This window comes from Phyllostomus discolor, chromosome 2 (assembly GCF_004126475.2).
Source record: "Phyllostomus discolor isolate MPI-MPIP mPhyDis1 chromosome 2, mPhyDis1.pri.v3, whole genome shotgun sequence".
Classification (NCBI taxonomy): Eukaryota; Metazoa; Chordata; class Mammalia; order Chiroptera; family Phyllostomidae; genus Phyllostomus; species Phyllostomus discolor.
This window is the reverse complement of record NC_040904.2, coordinates 94,354,257-94,360,907: the sequence shown is the minus strand read 5'-3', so window position 1 is coordinate 94,360,907 and position 6,651 is coordinate 94,354,257. Positions and strand designations below refer to the sequence as shown.

Here is a 6,651-nt window from a genome sequence, read left to right as displayed (position 1 = left end):
AGGTGACAGATCTAAGCTTCAGTCCCAGAAAGTCTAATTACAGAGATTGTACTTTTAACAAGTTAACCAATTCGTTAGTAGCAAGTTTCCAAATTATAATTTATCTTTATATAAATCTAAAAAGGATCCACATTTTCTCTGTTTTAAGGAATGATCTTTATTTTTTTTAAAGATTTTATTTATTTTTAGAGAGAGGAGAAGGGAGGGAGGAAGAAAGAGAGAGCAACATCAATGTGTGGTTGCCTCTCGTGCGCCCCCAACTGGGGACCTAGCCTGCAATCCTGGCATGTGCCTTGACTGGGAATTGAAGGGCCGGTGACCCTTTGGTTCACAGGCTGGTGCTCAATCCACTGAGCCACACCAGCCACAGTGGAATGATCTTTATTTTAAAAGAGATTTTAACAATGGCCACTGTGTTTCCCTTCAATTTGCAAATGCTGGGGGAGTGAGAGGTGATATTTGTGATTCCCTAGAAGTAAATCTGTCTAAACTGTTTATATGTTAATACTCTGCAATTCTTTTTTTAAAAAAATGGATGCTTCCATCTTTGTAGTATTTAAGTCAGTGTCCAGCAAAGACATGGATGCATATTAGAGAATACATCTCAGCTTAGTGCTCTACCTCCAGTGAAAAAGCCTTACTTTTTCTTTTCCTTTTTCCTGGATTACCCTTCTACTGTTCTTTTCTGCTTCTCTCTTCTTGTAATAGTCATTTTTTTCTCAATGCAAATCTTAAAGTAGGCTTTATTAAAATACTCACATATTGTTTCTTCATCTGTAAAATGAGAGATTGGATTAGATGACCCTAAAGTCCCTATGGGAAGACTGTATGATCTATCTATATATTTGATGAAGATCCCATTTTATTAAGAAAAAATATATACAATCATCTGTAACCAACACACATATAATAGTCATTAATGTAGAAACTTTTAAAAAAAGATTTACTTATTTATTTTTAGAGCAAGGGGAAGGGAGGGAGAAAGAGAAGGAGAGAAACATCAATCTGTGGTTGCCTCTCGCATACCCCAAACTGGGGACCTGGCCTGGAACCCAATCATGTGCCCTACCTAGGAATTAAACCAGCAAAATCTCTGGTTCACAGGCCGGTGTTCAATCCACTAAGCCACACCAACCAGGGCTGATGTAGAACATTTTAACCCAGCTTTTAAAGTCTGGTTTTATTCATTACAGATTTTTTTAAATTCACTAAATTGCTTCAAAGAAGAAAATATTAATTTTACTTTGTTGTGTGTTTGTAATTTCCCTATGTGGAAGTTGCTATATAAATGTACCCCCTTGGAAGATCTAAGTGCATAATCAAGGGGTGTTTATTGGAAAATGTATACTAACTGATAACCTGGGACTTTGACTAATGCATGATAACTAAAATGCTACAGACAAGTCCTTGTTCATTTAAAAGGTACCCAAGTATATACTATATCTTTCCAAATGTCCTTGATTCTTGATTTTTAAAGCCCCATTCTTCTCAACCATTTCTCCCTCACAGCACTCTTTATCGTACTAAACTCATCCTCCTATATTTGTTATGGTAACAGCATATTTGTTATGGAACAGTGCAGATTACGAGCTTTCAGGATCATAATCTATGCTAAAGGAGTTAAGGCACTTTTGTATTACAATTTTTAAAACTTTTTTATGTTTTATCTCTTTAGCACTCAGTGTTTTATTACAATGTTTGCAGAGCTAAATGGGCCAGTTCCCACTTATCCTGGCCACCCAGTGTTCTGTGTCTTGAATTATCCACCAACTAGTTACTCCTTAAACACTTACTGGGTATCAAAGCTATGGGGAGCTAGTTAAAAGAAAAACATGTTCCCTGATGTCTAGGAACTCATAGAAACAGGTGGGATGGTAAATAAATGGGATATTAACAATTGCCTTGTGGGTTTTTGGAAGGGTTAATAAATAAATAAAAGTGTAGTTATATGGTTAATAAATAAAGAAAACTATAATTTTATGGTACTGTGAAAACCTACACCACACTCAAAGATATGCATTCTGTCTTTCTAAAGATGAGGTGTACATGGTGTTAAAGCAAAGAAAACAGTGAGACAGTGGAATATGCAGGCGGACTTTACATTGACTGCTCTTAACTCCAGATAGTGAACCCTGAAGTCCTGAGACCTTGAATGGCCTTAGGTCATGCTACAGCTGATAGTCGAAACAAATGGAAAAGGCAGTGTGATAAGATTATTACTATACCTGTTTTTCTAAATGTAGGTACATGGGAATAAGTACCAATTTTTTAGCTCCCTGATAATTTGAATACCCTGGGATATATTTCTTCTGTGCAACAGTTGTATTAATCATCAGTTTCTTATTTGTTTATTTTGTTAAAAATAGAGTATTGTGTTTTTTCTGTTATTAGACCTGTCGTCAAATGAATACTCAGTGTTAATGATATGAAAGTAGCAAATTAATAAATGACCATTGTTTACACATCCTGTCATTGGAATGTCTTCAAAAGGAAAACTCACTCTCAGTCTACTTTTCAAACATAGATTCCATTTCTAGAAAAGAGTCAGCATACTTGATTTTCTCTGTTCTTATCTGCTGATTAATCCAGAATCACTTTCAGCTGCACAGAACTTCATTTCTTCATCTGTATAAGTGGTGTAGGTCTACCGACCTCATGTTGGTAATACAGATTAATGGTATGGTTTTTGAAAAACCCAATAGCTGAAAACAACTATAGGAATTGAGAAGTCTTTCTTATCCTTTTTATTGATGCAGATGCTATAGATTTTTTTTATGATGAACTAGACAAAGTGATTAAACTGGGTAGTTTGATCACATAATTGTAATTTTGTTATTGGGTTTTCTAGATTTAAGGGCTTTTTAAATACATTTATTTAAGAATTTTTGGGATGAGGTGCCCAATTACCTCTGGGTTAATCTTTAAAAATCAGTTGTTCTCAGGAAAACTTGGAAAGAAAAGAGCTGTGATCCATCCCTTCCACCAAAAACATACTTTCTTCTAAGGAACCGCAGTTGTGTGGATGCGGGTAGACTTTTTACACTGGAACGAGTTACTCCAAAATTTTTACCTGCACATTCCAAGTCAATTGGGTGCATCAGCCCTTCCAGCAGAACCTGCCTTAGGCACTTAACCTTTCGTGGTTCAGGTGTGCCAAGACAAAAAAAAAAAATGGCCCAAAGGGTAGAACAGATCAAAGCTCCAGAACAAATACAACTAAGCGATGAAAAGATAGCCAACCTATCAGATGCACAGTTCAAAACACTGGTAATTAGGCTGCTCACAGAATTGGTTGAATTTGTATGCAAATTAGATGAAAAAATGAAGGCTACAGCCAAGTGAAATGAAGGAAAATGCACAGGGATCGAACAGTGATGGGAAGGAAACTGGGACTCAGATACACTGTGTGGACCAGAAGGAAGAAACATCCAACCAGAAAAAAAAAAAATGAAGAAACAAGAATTCAGAAAAATGAGCAGAGCCTTAGGAACCTCCAGGACATCTTTAAACGTTCCAACATCTGAATCATAGGGGTACCAGAAGGAGAAGAGGAAGAGCAAGAAATCAAAAACTTATTTGAACAAATAATAAAGGAGAACTTCCCCAATTTGGCAAAGGAAAGAGACTTCCATGAAGTTCAGGAAATTCAGAGAGTCCCAAGGAGGAACACACCAAAGCCTATCATAATTACATTAGCCAAAATGAAGGATAAGGAGAGAATCTTAAAAGCAGCAAGAGAGAAAGAGACAGTTACCTACAAAGGAGTTCCCATAAGACTGTCAGCTGATTTCTCAAAAGAGACCTTACAGGCAAGAAGGGGATGGAAAGAAGTATTCCAGGACATGAAAGGCAAGGACCTACATCCAAGATTACTCTATCCGGCAAAACTTTCATTTAGAATGGAAAGGCAGATAAAGTGCTTCCCGGATAAGGTCAAGTTAAAGGAGTTCATCATCACCAAGCCCTTATTATATGAAATATTAAAGGGATTTATTTAAGAAAAAAATTAAAAATATGAACAGTAAAATGACAACAAACTCGTTATTAATAACCACATCTAAAACAAAAACAAACTAAGCAAACAACTAGGACAGAAACAGAACCACAGAAATGGAGATCACGTGGAGTGGGGAAGTGGGAAGGGGAGAGAGGAGGAAAATGTACAGAAAATACAGCATAGATGGTAGGTAGAAAATAGAAAGGGGGAGGGTAAGAATAGTATGGGAAATGCAGAAGCCAAAGAACTTATATGTATGACCCATGGACATGAACTAAAGTGGTGGGGGGGGGAAAGGGTGGAAGGGGGTGTGCAGGGCAGAGGGGAATAAAGAGGGGAAATGGACAACTATAATAGCATACTAAATAAAATATACTATTTAAAAAATCAGTTGTCCTCCAATAGCTATAGAAAAGTTGCCTTGAGTGCAGACAGAGGATTTTCATTTTTACAGTATGGTATATATGTGCCAAATATGGCATGTACATGCCAAATCAGTTGTCACTAAAGTTCATTATAGTGATGATGTATGGAAAACAACTGGCAATGCATTATATGTAAACATTTATTTCAAAGGGAAAATATGATAGATTTGTTTTTATTTGATAAAATATGCAAACTAGTCTTAGAAAATTGGAGCATTTGCATTCTCAATCTGTATAATCTATTAAAAGCCCATATTCACTCTCTTTACCCTATTTATTGTCATTTTCATCTTGCTGTGGATCACATGTTCCATAAGGACTCCTGCATCTCCACAAAAACTTTGTCTTTAAATCTTCGCACCCTGTTTTCCATTCTTCCCTTCTACTATACCAACCTAGGACTGATGATTTCAGGAATATGTTAAACAGTGGTGTCTTGAATCATGATCTGTATTAGTTTCCCATGGTTGCTTTAACAATTACTACAAACTGTTGACTTAAAACACCAGAAATTTATTTTCTCACAATTCTGGAGGCCAGATGTTCAAAATCAGTATCACTGGGATGAAATACAAATGTTGTCAGGGCTATGTTTCTTCTGCAGGCTCTAGGAGAGAGTTTCCCTGCATTTTCCAACTTTTGGTGACTACCAACACTTGCATCACTTCAATATCTCCTTCCATAGTCACATTGACTTGCACTCCTGTGTCTTGTGTGAAATCTCCTACTTACAAGGACACATGTGATTACGTTTAGGGCCCATCTAGATAATGCAAAATAATCATCTCATCTCACAATCCTTAACTTAATTGCATCTGCAAAGTCTTTTTCTGCCACATAAGGTGATATTAATAGTTTCCAGGGATCAGGATGTAGATATCATTTGGAGAGAACAGTGTTCAGCCTAGTATACCACCTCAACCTGTGTGCCTGCTCTCCATCTCCTGCCTTGTCCTTCCTTATCATTTCTGCTAGCACCCTCAGCCAAACCAAGAAAATACATGAAATGTCCAAAGACTTTACTTTTCTTCCCACTCTTTGTACTTTAGATGGAACAGTTGGACAAGTGACATAACAGATCCAAGCATTAAGATTGTATAAGGCTCATCCATGAACAATGGTCTGCAGATTTGTGTATTTTCTTTGGCCTGGCTCACATAATTTCTGCTCTAATTCTGAGGACACTTGCCTAAAAAAACCCAGTTCTGCTTTCCTCATTGTTAACCTTTCTCTGTCATTGTGCCTAAGGCAAGGAGAACCCAATGGCTCAATCAAATGTCAGCTCCCTGTCACACTCCATTCAGGAGAACTGTACACCAAAGCAGTGGGTCTTCAGTGTTTATTCTTATGCTACATAATGAAGAGGGACATTCAGAAAGGTGGCTGTGGGGAAAACATCTGGAAGAAATAAATTTCCTAGGATCAAAGGGCTCCGTGTGCAGCCCAGAGGGCCCTCAGGGTGCTCCTCAGAGCAAACAAACAATTCTCTTGATGAGTCACTGCAATTTTCTCCAGCAAAAGCCTCCATGTGTTGTAAGATCTCAAGGAAAAGGGGTGGAGTAAAGAAAGAGAAGGAAAATTAAAGGCAGCAATAAAAGTGGTTTTAAAAAGATCTTAACCTTAAGAATAAAAGAAATTTCAACATGATTACAATCCTCTAATATACCTACCATCCTCATTGTATCACTTATTAATTTAGCACAGTAAAATTGAGTACAACAAAAATATTTTTAAAAACACAAACACAGATGCAAAGAAAGGATGTTGGGCAAGAATAGAACACTCTAAGACAACATTTTTTTTTCTCTAATACATGAAAATTGGCAGAGGAGGGTAAAGCCCGGGACTGTGTCTCGAACCCTCACTGGTGGCATTTTACTGAGAAAAAAAATGTTACTTATGAATCAGTACAGCCATGCTTTGTTCTGCATGAGTGTTTTAATAGAGCGAGTGTAATATAAGGATCAGGTGGGCTCGTGGGAATGGAACAAAAGGTTTTGTAAAATTAAAGCAAAATAATTATAGCTGTAGGTGCAAAGCGAGCACACTCCAGCAGTTGATAGCAAGGACCTGCTCAGAATGGAGAAGGGAGGGGGCATGCTGGAAGTTTTTTCTTTCTCTCTTTTTTTTTTTTATTCACTAACAAAGGCTTTTAATAGGTAACAGTTGTAAAGCGTCTTTGAAAGTAATTAATGCACCCACACAAAAATTTATTAAAATGAAAATTTA

The 6,651-nt window shown here is 37.0% G+C and overlaps 1 protein-coding gene across 7 annotated transcripts in view; it reads left to right on the top strand.

The window, feature by feature from the left end:
• Positions 1-6,651, top strand: part of ZBTB20 (zinc finger and BTB domain containing 20) — a 708,962-nt gene that overhangs the window by 237,789 nt on the left and 464,522 nt on the right. The gene's annotated exons all lie outside the window — the stretch shown is intronic.